This window comes from Protopterus annectens, chromosome 4.part1 (genome assembly GCF_019279795.1).
Source record: "Protopterus annectens isolate FY-2018-M chromosome 4.part1, PAN1.0, whole genome shotgun sequence".
Taxonomy (NCBI): domain Eukaryota; kingdom Metazoa; phylum Chordata; order Ceratodontiformes; family Protopteridae; genus Protopterus; species Protopterus annectens.
Window position 1 is genome coordinate 106,950,649 of NC_056734.1, and position 15,917 is coordinate 106,966,565.

Here is a 15,917-nt window from a genome sequence, read left to right on the forward strand (position 1 = left end):
CGGAGGAAACCCATGCAACCACAAGGAGGACATGCAGACTTTGCACAAATGTTTTAGTATCTCTGAGAAATAGATTTGTCCTGATTCAATAATTATTCAGAATGAGATGTTTTATTAAGCATTTGTTTTATTTACCCAATGGTCCTGCACTTCTTGGCTGCCACTTTCAACAATGGGGGTCAGTACAGAATAATAACTGCTTGGCCGTTTTTAACTCTCTCCAGTGATGTTCGTACATTGCATCTCTTTATTTTTAACTTTTAACAAAACAGTAATAAGAAACACTAATGAAGGAATATGTAAAATAAATAATTTGCATTTATTTACTAATACAGAAAAGAAGCATACTTCCTTCCTTGTTTGTGGGATTTTACATTGTGAAATGGTTTGAACTTTAGGAGATTCTGTCACAATTTTCCATCGCTAACCACAAACTCTAGAAAAGTTCTGTTGATTGTTCTAAATCTTCATGTTGGCTTCAGGTTACTCCAGCTTCCACAAACATACGCTATCTTTTCTAATTATTGTACATCTTCTTGCATCTAATTTTTGAATACTATGACATCCTCTAACAATATTAATGCATTTTGTTTATGACTCTGTAGGAATGCTTCTCTTGGTCTCTGAAATGTTGCCAGGGCATCCCATAGTCCGCTTGATAAGAACTACTGCTGAAAGAGTTTGAACAGTATACTAATGGCAGAAAAGGCATCACACTAAGGGTTTGGGAGGGTGGCCTAATGGTTAAGGTGCTTGCTTTACAAACACAAGATACAGGGTTTGAATCTCACAGGGGATAATTGGCTAGGCTTAAAATGGCTCACAAGGGCAGTTAGCTTAGTACTAACCTATGCACTAGTTATGCAACAGTATTTCATATTATCTGCATTCAAAAATGAAAGAAGAATTATTTGACCTAGTTTATACACAGTATTATCAGTCCTGGAACATGGCAATTGCCAAGTGCTATTTGTTGATTTAGCTTATTAAAACCTAGGCACACCTTTTAATTCCTATTTTTTTTTTTTTTTTTTGCTGTCACAACTGGAGGTGCCCAGATATGAATGCTCTCTATATGTTCATTTCCCAGAGTTTTGTTATTTTCTTGTTATAATGTTATTTACTGTCATTCAGGAATTCAGTGCATTGATTGTGTGATTAAATTAGCATAGTTTAATCAGCTGTGGTGCCATGCAATGTGTTTTAAACCTACTTTATCCAAAAATATGTTCCAGCATTTTCTTGCAGCACTTATATTGGCATGTTCTAAATTTATTTCATAAACAGTAAACTGGGCTGATCCAGGAGTATCTTTCAGCCACAACCTGAGCATAAATATCGCAAAACAAGCAAAACAAATAACATAGTGGGGTATAGAAGACATAGAAGACAGACATCCTGTATAGCATAACAACATACAAATGGGGTATATAAGAATAGACAGAGGCATATTTATATACACTGCATACAGATGTAAATACGTGTAAAGATAATCCACAGTCAGAAATGGTTTGTCTAAGATTAATTAAACCATATACAAATAATGCTAAAACAGGTAAACAGTGCTGAAGTATGCAAAGAGGCATCTACCTCACAGCCAGAAGCAGAGAAAGAGAGATGTTTCAAGAATTTCATTTTAAACAATGAGTGATGTGCTTGTCTAAGGGATGAATAAGTGTTTTCCAAACCACTGACTTAGACTTATAGGAGGCTAGGTCTCCACACTGGAATGATATGGGAAAGGGCACTCCAGGGCAATGACATCACTTTAGTGAAGTGAAGGGGCTAAACAGGTACATTGTAAGATCTGTAATCAAATACCTCTGATTGCAGAAATGATGCCTTGTATGTTTAAGACAACATGGCACACCAATTTATTCCAGGCTACCAACCTCACCTACTATAATGCAGCACTCAGATAGAAAGACCAATTTCTGTTCTACTGTGAAAAACAAACAAAAATCAAAAATGTATGCAATGGCTTCAGGCTGTTGCTCACTGACAAAATTTCAGCTATTTTATCTAATTTTCCTGTCATTCAACATTGTTTTATCATTAAGGCCCAATCAAATCTTTACCACTCCACTTGATTTTAATAATAGATTTAAAGATGAAATGCACATATGGCAAGTAAAATCCCTGAAGACAACAGCTTAAACGTCTGCCCTGTTTTCTAGCACCAGCAATTTCTACAATGTCACTAGACTCTGCTGTAAAAAGACACTGAATATTTTTCAAATGTCATAGAGATTGCAGCATATTAAAGCAGGTTAAGAAGGTCTGATGTCACTGTCAAAAAGAAATGACAGAGGTCATAATCTTCTGCAGAAATAAATCTAACAAAAACTGCTACAACACAAAAATGACAATAAATGAATATGCATGCAACAGCAATATGTAGTGATTTTCTGTATATGTGTCAGTGTTATGCAAAGTAACACATACATGTGCTGCCTGGAACACTTGCTTCTGTCCCACCCCTGGGGTGTGCAGTGCTCTCCATTTGTCATTTGCAGTGATGTAAGAAGCTGTGTGATCTCATCCGGGGTTATCTCTGGTGGGCCATTACTGGTGGAATCCCTCAGCCTCTTATATCGGTATACCCCATTGGCTGCATGAAGGGTCATGTCAGAGCACAGTCAGTAATAGGCATCCCTGGATCTACTGTGACCTTCCACAGCATTAATCATGTTGGTGAGGTCAGTCCAGACTTCATTCTTCCATACTGTATTTCCTGCATGTCCAAGGAGTCACCATCCATGTTGGCACAGAGCATCTATTATAATTTAATTCTTCTGTGGGGAGAAATTGTCATCTGAAAAACAGTTATATGCACATGGTTAGATTTATCTGGGGGCCGACATATGGAGATGATTGTATGGACAGCTTATGCCACTGCAAACCCTATGCAGTCCTGTGCAATGCAAAATTCTAGGAAATAGTCCCTGTGCCATATAGTACAATGACAGATAAAACAATGCAGGAATGCATCACACTTGGAACAGCATAACTTGTAATATCTGTACAGACTGTCTGTGGTATTTGAAACCCTTCAGTGGATATCACAGTAGTATTCAAGCCCAACAGCACTGTGCCCCATAAGCCCCATATACTGCAAATATTTCACATTAACATACTGCACATAACATATGTCTACAACAGAAATGTTGATGGCTGTAGGTATAATGCAAGTAGAGCCTAAACAGATAACCTGTGTAAAAAAAAAAAATCAGTCATATGAATTGTTATACATGATGAGCTTATATCAACACTATCAATCTGATATTGTTAATCCCCGTTCATTCCTTACGTATGGGTATCGGTATAGGTTCCGACCTCGGAACCGGGCCGGCCATCTTCCAAGCTCGCATCAGCTACAAACTCTCAAGCTAAACTCTTAACCAGAATTCCCCTCTCCCTGTTACCCCAGATTTCATTTGCCACGTCGCCATTCGGTCATGTCAAGCTGCTTCTCTTGAGCTAAGTATAGCTATTTGTTGTCAGACTAGTCTAATATAACCTTTTCTGTCAGAAAAGTTTCTAATTTGTTGTCTCTTACCCTATCGCATTTAGCGACTATATTTTCTTGAGTTTCCTTCTCTTTACTCTGCACTTTTTACCGTGAGGTATTTTCGCCCTTACCATCATTGGTAAATCCTTCTTTTCTTCATTACCTTCAGGTATTCTTTCGTACCATTGCCAATACCCTTCCTTCTGTCTCCTTTTCTATCATGGCAGATAAAAAAGGTAGTCCAGGATTTAAAAGGTGTTCAGATTGTGGACACAAATTACCTACATCAGATGCACACTCTTTGTGTGTTTATTGCTTGGGTGTGTCTCACTTATCTGTTGACCCGCCCTGTGGTATTTGTAAAAATGTTTCCAATAGAACTTTGATTGAAAGGAAAAAAAGTTGTTGCTGAAGGGACTTCTTAAATCTCCCTTTTCAGAGGCTATTTCTAGGTTGGAGTCTTCAACCCCTCCTAGAGCCCATAAGAAAATATTGGATGATCCTACAAAGGCCAAGTCTCTGCCTTCGTCCCCGGCTGGGGACTCCTGCCAACCAAGACCTAAGAAGGCTAAAGTTTCTGCTTCGGAGCTCACTCAGTCAGCCTCAGTGCTTTTGGAGCCTATACCTTCGGCACCAAGGCCTTCGGCGCCATCACTGATCTCGGCTCCGTCTACTGCAGCCTTTACTATATCGGTACCGAGGGGCTCCTCGGTTCAGACTACTGCGACTACTACATCGGCACCAACTGTTCAGTCAGCACAGACCTTGACCACGTTGGCTCCGACATCTTACTCGGCACCAATGCCACAGTTATTGGCACCAATTTTGTCGGTTCCAGCTTCGGTACCGGCAACCACTTCGACACCGATCCTTTTGTCAGTGCTGACCGTGACCTCGGCACTAATGATTTCCTTGGTGCAGACACCCATAGTCCAGTCTCTCTCAGCATCATTGTTCTCAGTGCAGACTGGTGAGGTGGGTACCGAGCTTGTCTCTTCTGTGGACAGACCTGTTTCTCCCTCAGTCTCTGTGAGGTCCATTAGAAGCCTTTCTGAACACGACATGTTGCGTCTTGTGGATCAAGTGCTTCTGGCCAGAGGTATCCCGCACCCCAGGACCTATCCTTCCTTGGGAGGTGATCACCCATCGCCAAAGACTCCTTCTTAGTCCCCTCCTTCATTGCCTTTGAAGTCCATTGATATAGCACAGTCTTCCCCCTTTATGGTTCCCTTTATGGATCTCACTAAGGAACTGCAGTTACCTTCATGGCAGGAGAGTTTTGCTATGACCCAGGATGATAGTTGTGACACATGTAATTTGCTGTTTCACAGCCATCTAGGGACTCTGGATCGGCAGGCTGAGCCACTTAGGGGAGGGGTGACCCCTGTCCTGGACACTCACCTCTCTTCGGGTGGACCAGCCTTCCAACTGATGGAGAAGGCTCTGGCTTCTGCTGGCAATACTGTGCTGTCTATCTCCTCACCCTCCTCTGGACAACTGTGTTCACAAGTCACACCTAGTGGACACCAGGCACAAGGGCCTCAGGACATATTCCCACAGGAAACCCCCTTTCCATTGTCTTCCCCAGCTTCCCCCTCTGATGAAGTTCACCGGAAAACCTCGTGCAAGAGGAAGCACATGGACTCCACAAAGGAGTTCCTCACTGAAGACACAGACTTTGATGATGGGGAAGGATCCCCTCAGAAACCCTCTGAGGTATCCTTTGGTGATATCCTCGAAATTCTTAAACAGAGACATGACTGGCAGCCCTCTAATCCGACCTCTGAGGAGTCAGTGTTCCTGCAGGCTTTTCATGCCCGGCCCCCTAACTCCTGGGTTACTCCACCTGCCGATGAACTTGTCCGGCTCATTGTGCAGCATGCCTGGAAGGCTCCTGACACCATCAAGGCTATGCCCCAGAGGCCAGATAAGATTTTGTCCCCTCCTGCTATGGATCCCCATTGGTCTAAAGGTCTTCCTGTGGATGCCGTGGTGGTGGTGGCTGCAACCAAAAAGGATCTGGCGGAAGAAGAAAGCCAGACTGTCCATCCACCCAACAAAGAGTTCTGGGCCCTGGACAGGATAGGGAAGCGCACCTTTGCATCAGAGACCTTTGCTATTAGGTCCCTGAATTATATGGCACACTTTACCAGGCTTCAAAGGGATTTAATTTCTGAGCTCTCTGAAACCTTGGCTGGTGCCGTGTCTGATGAGGTCCATGACAAAGTGGCCTCTCAGCTGGCCACCACTGGGTCAATATGTAACTCCTCCATGCGACTGATATCTCATGCATCAGAAGGAGCATCTAGAGTGGCGGGTTCAGCTGTGGTCTTGAGATGACAAGCCTGGATGTGCTTGTACAAATTCCCAGAACCCTTTAAGGCTTCCTTTCTTAATGCACCCATTGAAGCCTCTTCGTTGCTTGGACCCAAAGTTAAAAGCACACTGGCCAGATGTGAACAGGACGGTAAGACACTTTCTGCTGTAGGTGTCTGTTATTCTTCCCCTTAACGTGCTTTCTCCCGAAACCAAAAGAGTGGGAAGATATGGTTCAAGACGTCTCAGGGTCCTTTCCATGACATACAGGCCGAGTTCTCCCCTAGAGGCAGAGGGGGAAACTCACAGGGAAGACACCCCTTTCGTGGCAGAGGGGGTCCATGTAACCTGGGTTCCAGGGACTCTTTTCCTGTCCAATCCTACCAGTGCTCCTGAAGAGCGGTCCAACTCTTTTCCTCTGGAGGTGGTTGGGATCATTTCTCCTTGTACCCTTCTGCCTGGCTAACCATCACCACCAATTCTTGGGTACAAAGGATTATAACCAGAGGTTATCATACCCCTTCGATCTTTGTCCTGTCCCTTCAAAAAACCTTCCCAATGTTCCACCCAGTCAAAGCACTAGAGATAGAAAAGCTGCTAAGAAAGAGAGTCATCCAAATAGTCCCTCCAGACCAGATAGGATCCGGACTCTACTCAAGACTATTTTTGGTGCCAAAGAAAACCGGGGACTGGAGACTAATTTTGGATCTCAGTGTATTGAACAAGTTTGTGAGAGTACAAAAATTCCGGATAGTCACAATACAGTCTATCCTCCTGCTTTTGGAAAAAGATGATTGGATGTGCTCGACAGATCTTCAAGATGCGTACTACCACATAAAAGTGGACAGGCCATCAAGAAGATTTCTGCGCTTCCGTGTGGGAGCCAGTCACTACCAGTTCAGAGTACTTACTGCCCTTCAGACTCTATACAGCCCCCAGAGTGTTCACAAAGTGCATGGCAGTCATCACAGCTCACTCGCGACTATAAGGATTCCAGGTGTTTCCATACCTAGACGACTGGCTCATCTCCACCCCCACCAGTCATCTATTGGAAGAAGCCCTGGCATACTCTCTCCTCACTGCACAAAGGCTAGGTATAGCCATAAACTGGCAAAAATCCAATCTCACCCCATCTCAGTCCACAGAATTCATAGGGGTCATCTTGGATACAAAGAATTGCAGAACATCCATTCCAGAGCACAGAATTCTAAGGATAAAGCAACAACTGATCCCAATCCTTTCAAGGCAGAAATCCACAGCTTACTCTGTCCTACAGCTGTTGGGTTCCATGGCAGCTTCCATCACCATTGTCCCCCTGGCCAGGTTTCAAATGAGGCTTCTACAATGGCTACTGCTCACCCAATGGTATCCTTTTCGGCATCCTCTTTCAGCCAAGATTCAAGTAACCCACAGGTGCAAACAGGATTTTAATTGGTGGATGACCCACAACCCATCACAATGGTCTCGCCCCTTCTGCCCCCAACAGCCCAAGGCTAAAGTGACCATGGTTGCCTCCCAGATGGGGTGGGGGGGCTATGTCAGGGACAGACAGTCCAAGGCACTTGGTCCGAATTGGAGGCCCAACTGCATATAAATGTTCTAGAGCTGAGGGCGATGCTTCTGGCGTTGCAAGCATTCCATCCCCTGCTGCCATCTGGGATGATTGCGATACAATCAGACAACGTGGCGGTGGTCTGGTACATCAACAAACAAGGTGGAATCAAATATTACCCCCTTTGTTGAGAGGCCATGAGGATATGGCAATGGGCGATGGCTACCAACTGTTTTCTTCAAGCATCGCACATTCCCGGGAGTTCCAACCTCTTAGCAGACAGACTCAGCAGGTGCATTCTACAACCTCATGAGTGGTACCTGAATCCCTTGATAGCGGCGGAGATCTTCCACCATTGGGGCCATCCTTGCTGTGACCTCTTTGCATCCCCGACCAACTACAAATGCAGCAACTACTTCGCCCTGATTCCCCCTCCGAGACAGTCACCCAGGGACACTCTAGTCCACGATTGGCCTTCGGGTCTTCTTTATGCATTCCCACCTATTCCCCTCATTCCCCAGTTTCTGAGGAAAGCCCGTCAGTTGAAGAGCAAGGTGATCCTCATAGCACCATATTGGCTTTGTCAGATTTGGTTCCACTCCGTTTGGCCTCACCTGCTAGATCAATCATGGATTTTCTATCCAACCCCGGAGTTCATCTCACATCCGCAGAACCTGATTCATCCCAACTTGGACAGCCTGAAGCTCACAGCTTGGCTCCTCCAATTCCCATGATTGCCAGGCAGAACAATCTTTCTTTACCAGTACGGGACATTCTTATTGCATTTCATAAGTCTTCCATTAGAATTACTTATCTAAGCAAGTGGAAAAGATTTACCTGTTGGCTGAAAGAAAAACAAGTAGATCCCTTCTCAGCACCGGTGTTGATAATACTAGAGTATCTGGCTGACCGATTTCAATTGAGTCTATCAGCCTCTACCATTAGAGTTCATTTGGCTGCAATATCTAATTTCCATGAGGGTGCCCAAGATTATGTCACACAAATTATGCAAGACCTTCATAAAAGGTGTGAATCATTTAAAGCCCCCTTTTAGAGAACCTATTCAACCATGGGACCTGTCATTAGTTCTGCAAGCCCTGACAATGTCACCCTTCGAACCAGCTTCTTCTTGCGACCTCAAATATTTGTCATGGAAAATCTTGTTTTTGGTCGCCATTACTTCTGCCAGACGTCTCTGAGCTTCAAGCTTTATGCATCGAGAGTCCATACTTGATTTTTCATAGAGGTAGAGTGTCTTTGAGAACTAATCCTTCATTTCTGCCAAAAGTGATCGCTGAAATGTCCATTAATCAAACCATTGAATTGCCAGTTTTCTTTCCCAATCATTCAAACAAAAGAGAGTATTGCCTACATACCCTAGATATTCACAGGCAAATCCACTTCTACTTGAACAGGACTCGGTCCTCTCATAAATCTGACCAGTAATTTTTGGCCTATTCTGGACCTAGATTAGGATCTGCTGTTGCTAAGGTCACATTGGCTAGATGGTTGAAAGACTGTATGACCTTCATTTATACACAATGTAATATCCCATTGCCTACTACCAGGAAGGCTCAATTGACAAGGTAGGTGGCAACTTCTGCTGCCTTCCATGCCAGAGCTTCTTTACATGACATCTGTGCAGCTGCAACTTGGGCTATGCCTCATACCTTCATCAATCATTACAAATTGGATTTGGCCTCCAGGGGAAGAGCATCTTTTGGTTCTATGGTGCTCAGTAATGTCCTTCCATGAGAGCCTCCCAGGAATAGAGATAGCTTGGGACTCTGTCCCATACGTAAGGAATGAATGAGGATTAACAATATCAGATAAAGAACTTATGTCTTACCATAATGTTCCATCTGTATTATTGATCCTCGTTCAGTCATTATGACCCTCCCTCCTTCCCCCTCCTGTGGCTTCTAGTGGATCTCACCATCTGGTTCTCTTAGGTCATTTGACCAGAGGTAGCCTCTACCTTCTTTTGACTTGCAAACTCAATCTGAGGTAACAGGGAGCGGGGAATTCTGGGTAAGAGTTTAGCTCGAGAGTTTGTAGTGGACTCAAGCTTGGAAGATGGCCGGCTCGGTTCCGAGGTCGAAACCGATACCCATACGTAATGACTGAATGAGGATCAACAATAAAGATGGAACGTTATGGTAAGACATAACTTCTTTTTACTAAGCAGTGAATTTTATCCACATTGGCAGAGAGTATCTGAAAATTATCAATTGAACAACTAATGGAAAGTGTCATAAAACCTCTGTATCCATACACAGGGCACAGACAGTGCATGGTAAGCAGACATAAACACAGATCCTTTTTGTATTGAGGCAGTAGCTCTAATACTTGCTTAAAGAAGAATCAATGAGTGAATATCCATAACAGCAATACAAGTACATACTACATAGCAACATAAGATAACACCACAGAGTGTATCGTCACCATCAATATATAAGGAAATGCCATGACTCTGTCTTTATGTACTGTTCAGTTATGCAAGTTACATCTGTCTGTACAACTGCATAAGGGAAAGTATTGCATATTACTGATGCAGATGTAACAACCTATCTGCATACAGGTCAATCCCACACTCCTCCAGTATGTCACAAATTTCATAATGGATTTATTTTTCCATAAATGCATCAGTCTAACCACATACACGTACTTTGATAAGGAGTAATGTTAACATAGGTCTACATTTTCCATAAATGCATCAATCTAACCATATAGACATACTTTGATAAGGAGTAATATTTACATAAGTCTATAAGGAGGTAAACCTTTCACAACACAGCAATGCTAGCAGATGTAAAATTACCTTTGTAGCTACATATGAGTCAGGTATAACTGAAAGTAAGACTGGCTATGTACATACATCTTTTAAGTACAATTTGCACCATACATAATTAATGAGGGTTATTTAAATTCAAGGTTTTGGCATACCATTTGCACATGTCCATATAAATTCTCAAAATTCAGTGCATTAACCAATAGGTCAACATAACAGGATGGTGTTCTGTGGAAGTACCCAATACGTATCATTAAATTGGACTATATGTGTCTGTTATCTTCCAGTGATCTGATAGCATCATAAGTGCTACTCTTAAATATTGACTTTGATACATTTACAGATCAGACCTTTGCTACCTACAAACTGAGTGGGACCTCAATGAGTAATTTATTGAACTGTGATATATTGACATTTTCAACATTATCATTGAGATGGCTACTTCTGGGAGCCTTTGACATGTCCAGGCACCCAATTCAGCTGAGGACAAGTCCACCCAGATGCTGACCATCTATGCTGTAGTGGAATATCGCATGAGAACTAGACCATGGAATTTTGCAATGATTGATATTTGGAGCCAGATTGCAAGGGAACATTGATGATGTACATGAATCTACTGGACTGGAGTGGAGGATCACAACTGTTATGATTATCTATATTGGAGGGACACAGAGGAGCATCTTCATAGGGTCACCGAGCTGCGGAGACAGCCAGTAGATTCCTATAGTGTCAAAATCATATGTATACCTGTACATTCCTGAGGCATTCAGAGATATAACTGTTTTCCAGATATATCAGACACATGCCTATTAAAACCATTAACTAGCTGTTCTGACAATTAGCTCATCTGGAAAATTAAGAAGGCAAGTTGACTGTTCTTCCTGTAAGCATGGGTTCTATTCACATGGGGTTTATTTGTTTAATAAGATTTATCCTGTACATAATATTGAGCATTGTAGATGCACCTGTTTTCCAACATATAAGGGCATCATTTCACACATCCCATATAGCCATGTTTCACTGAAGCCTATAGCACCTAGGCCACTGATGACTACACATTTTTCCATTATCTGTAATACTTCAACTGTATCCTAGTCTACCTGTCTATGTGTGAATATTAACTCATAAATAATTTTGTTTATGTTCTTCTTTACAAAGTGAACGTAATTAAAGTCCTGTTTGGTTAACATAACTGGAATGCATGTCCAACTGTCGAAACATGTCTTCTATGTTGTAACACTTGATGATATCTGGGACATTATGGAGCATGAAGGTCTATACCATTTAGGTGTCAGATGTTTTTGCATTCATTCATTATCTGCAGGAGTATGGATACACACACACAATACTAATTTGCCCAGAAGAAAAGTGTGATGGCTGTTGGCAAAGCCTGTAAAGCAACAGGCCAGCATGCATGTACCTTGCCTAGGTGTATATTCAAATCCACATAGTAGAGAGTTCTCATTATATTCTGATCACTGTGTCTTTCAAACATTTTCAGAAATTCTGCTCTACATACCTGCTTATTGACATTGTTATTTTGAACATGCTTATGAATTTTCTTGAGTATTCCTTTGATTTTTTTGAATATCTCCATAATCTGTAATGTTCTGCTAATAGCACCTCTTTTACTATGTGTTAAGGGTAAAGCTTGGAATAGACTGGTATATTTCTGTAAAACACTTTTGTGGAATATGCTAACATTTGCAACTTGAATTTCATGTATAACTGTGTCATTCTTTATTAATTTGAATTCAACAAACTTTTCATCCTTATATTTGGAGGGAGTGAGATAGTCAAACATACATTTGGATTGTAGAATAGGGTGATACTATGATATCACGGATAATTTTGAGTTATAATTTTTATTTTACCAATAAATATCTGTGAATGTTTTATGTCCTCCCACATAAAATACATTAATCCGTGATGTACAGCACTTCATAATGGTCTGTTAACACAGCTATGTGTTACATGACAAGGTTTCACTCTCTGAGAAATGAAAATTTACAGCCGTGTTTTTTTGTTGTGACCACTGTGCTGATGTGTATTAATGCTTGCAATTTTATTTTCATAAATGCACCGCATATTGTACCTTTGTAAAATATAAGCCATGATTCCTATTAGTACTCCATCCCTGCACATTCATACTCCAGTTCTTTTCACTGCATTCTTACCATGTGATCTCAAGATGGATTAGCTAGGCAGGTAGGTGTTAGAGTGAGAGTATAGACATAGCTTAGAATTGCAGGTTTGAATCTCAGGGTCTCCAATCTGTGTTCAATTCTGTTCCAAGAAGTAAGGGACTGTGTGTGTTTGTGTGTGTGTGCGACTTTCCAAAATGTGTATGTTGATTCTGTGATATTCTGCAAGTTAGAATTTAGAGAACCTGATCTGAGCAATGTATATCACTGTTATTTTATAACAACACTATTCATACATGCTATTTATGTTTTCCAGGTGATGAAGACTGTAGATGCAGTCGTGCCATGTGCATAAAGTGGATGCACAGGCTGGAGGAGTAGTGCAGGGATAGAGGTGTATTAATTCATTTATTTTTGTAAATAAAATAAATGCGATCGTTGTTACAGGCTTATATTTTTGACGTTACCATGTATAGTACTTATAATGCAGGAATACCCATCATCCATCATTAAGGTAAGTGCAATACTCAGACAATACTTGTGTTTACAAGTATGATTTACTTAAAACTATGTTTACATGTCATTTAGTAACAAGTCATGTTTGCCAAAGATAAGTTTTGAAGTATAGGCCACAACCTAAATGACAGCCATTTAGGTGTAACTGTCACAGTGCTTTTGATGTGGATGTTTCAAATAAAAGTTAATAATACTTTCTATCTGTTTGCAGTGTATATGTTGGTATGTTTATATGTGTGGATCTGGTTCTCTGTGACCAATCTGTTGTACATAACCTGGCTATTCACATACTGAATAGGTGTCAGCTGTGTCAGTATTCACACTGTTGTCTGTGGGCTGTCTGGCATGCTATTCAGTTCAACATGTGTATCCCATCGGGTCTAGGACTTTTGATTGAATGATCAAAAGTCCGAAACCCAAATGGCCCGGCATACTTACGCGAAAGTGTTTTTCACCAAAGAAGCACTTTCGCGTAAGCATGCCTGTTGCCGAGGCCATACTACGGTGCTGATAAGGGAAAATTCCCTTTCCCCACTCTAGTGCAGTCGCGGAGGGAGAACATTAAAGTAGGGGGATGTGGGGGGGCACAGCTCCCCACATGGGGGGGGTGCAGGGGGGCAAAGCCCCCCTGCTAAAATTTTAATGCAGTGTTTTTTTTTTTTAGTAACATGCTTTAACGAAAGTGCTTTTTCGATAAAAGCACTTTTGTTAAAATGTGTTCGGTGGTTATGGATTTGGAAGTTTGATCATTCGATCAAACGTCCTAGATCCATCCCATCTGCCTACCCCAGCTTTGATGGTTAGGTTAAAACATACTTGGATCCTGTGTTTAGGGATATTTGTCTTCCTTTGCAACATTCCAACTGTGTTTTATATAATCAGCAAGCAGTATCACACTGTTTGCATTTTTCAGGATAGTGATTGTAATAAATATATGTAGGACTCTCATACATTTGTAGATAGATAATACTGTTTGTACAACATATATTAGATTTTCATTTGTCATAGGCTGACACTGTGTTTAGGAGTGTACATTATTACTAGTGTGTTGTGTTGTATTCCAAAAATTGACAATATTTTAATTGGTGGCTGTTCACATGACTCATTACATGCACAGACACATGGAATACATTTGACATTTACACACCAACATACATGCGCAGGGCACACATGCAATAGAAGAAACATGGAAATGCTGATATTATGTCAGGCAGTCAGCTGGGCAATTTACAGAGGCATGCATCAGTATTAAACAGTGCAGGTCTTACTATTACATTTATGTTGTAATTTTTCTGGTGTTGTTTTGCAGAGTAGACTCGTGAGTGTTGCATGACACAGTGTCATCATGGCATGCATCACTTCAAGTGACAGAATATGTAAATCGGCTGACTTTGCATATGCTTGTCATGCATAATTCTGGCTGATAAACAACTGTTCAGGTAATATCAGGATTTCCACTGGTAAGTTGTGTTATTCATGCCATGTCATGGCCTTGAGTAAGCTGTTCACATTGCGTGATGGATACAGTGTCTCTGATGTGTTCCAGTATTGAAAACATCCATATGTATAGACAATGGGACATAGGGATGGTATTGTCTGCATCAAGATCCATCTGCTAGCAGCAAATCGGTTAATTATAATTGTCTTACATTATAATTTTTGGCCATTTCATCTGCGAATGTGTTTTTAAAGAAACCTGCAATGTATGATGATATAGCTTTATTCACATATGCAGACATCATATGACAATGAGATGTGACAATTTCTACTAGATTGCAGATATGCATGTCAGTTTCAGTTTGTCAGCTGTGATTTTCACAGAAATGTACTGCCTGATAGACATTTGTTTTTCACTGTTATGTTTTTTATTACTGACATACATTGCATATGGTAGTACACTTGATTATGGCTATAATGTATTCTTAGGTTTCATAATGATTGTTTTCTGCCAATTCATTGTGTCACAGTGGGTATGTTATGTTGTCACGTAGTGTCAGGTATGTAATTTCTGTCCTGTGTTGTGATTCACCGTTGACAGACCATGGGATCAGTGAATACTCACCCATTACACGTTGACAATGAGCACATGCCAGACCACTGCCAGAGTCCTCCGATGATGATGGTGACTATGATGGAAACAAAGATGACAATGAGGATGTAGGACCTGCATGTGTCATCATCCCTGCTGCATGCTGGAGGTGAGAATGCCACATACCCCAACAAGATGATTATCGGGAGCAGATCAGGGAGGTGATGACTGAGGAGGAGGTGGCTGAAGGTGAGAATGCCACACACCACAACAAGATGATTACTGGAAGTATATCAGGGAGATGGTGACTGATGTGTTTTGTACACAGATGAGGGACATGATAGGGAGTTACTTCCATGATGTAGCACAGGCTATGCATTACTCATTCAGGGAGATAGCCTGAGAGATCATTTGTGATGTTCATTGCCAACAGTGTGGTCCCTCGCTCTCTAAGAATTGTCTGTGTGATCCGTTTGTGTAATGCTTCCAGCATGGTGTTTGCCTTATCAGGGATTGGACTGTATACGCACACTTGGGCATGCATACCATTTTGCTTCCATGCTTATATGATACAGGTCCAAACATACACTGCAGATATTGTTTGAAATTTAGCATTATATTTCAACGTGTGCATGACACACATTACAACATTAAACTTTCATTCAAAATTCAGCTGTTCATGAGTTTTGGCAGTCTGCATGCAGCTACTGCTGTGACAGTTCCACTGTAAACATGTGTGTTATTCACAGAGACGCACAACAACATGTTGTCCATTTTCCACCAATACCACAGTGGTATGGATATGATTTGTGGATTGCTATGTTATGTATGTGCACCAGAAGAACATGTTCTTTTGTATGTGCACTGGAAGGACATATCCTTACCTCTGATTTTTGGATGACAGTTGTCATTCTGTCCCACTGTCATACTGGCATTGTGTGTGGCATATGTTGGCAATACTGATGCCATGTAGTGTCATCTAAATGTATTCCCATACAAACCAAGGACACTACTAAAAGGTGCTCAAAAGATAATAATCCATACAAACCACCTCAACA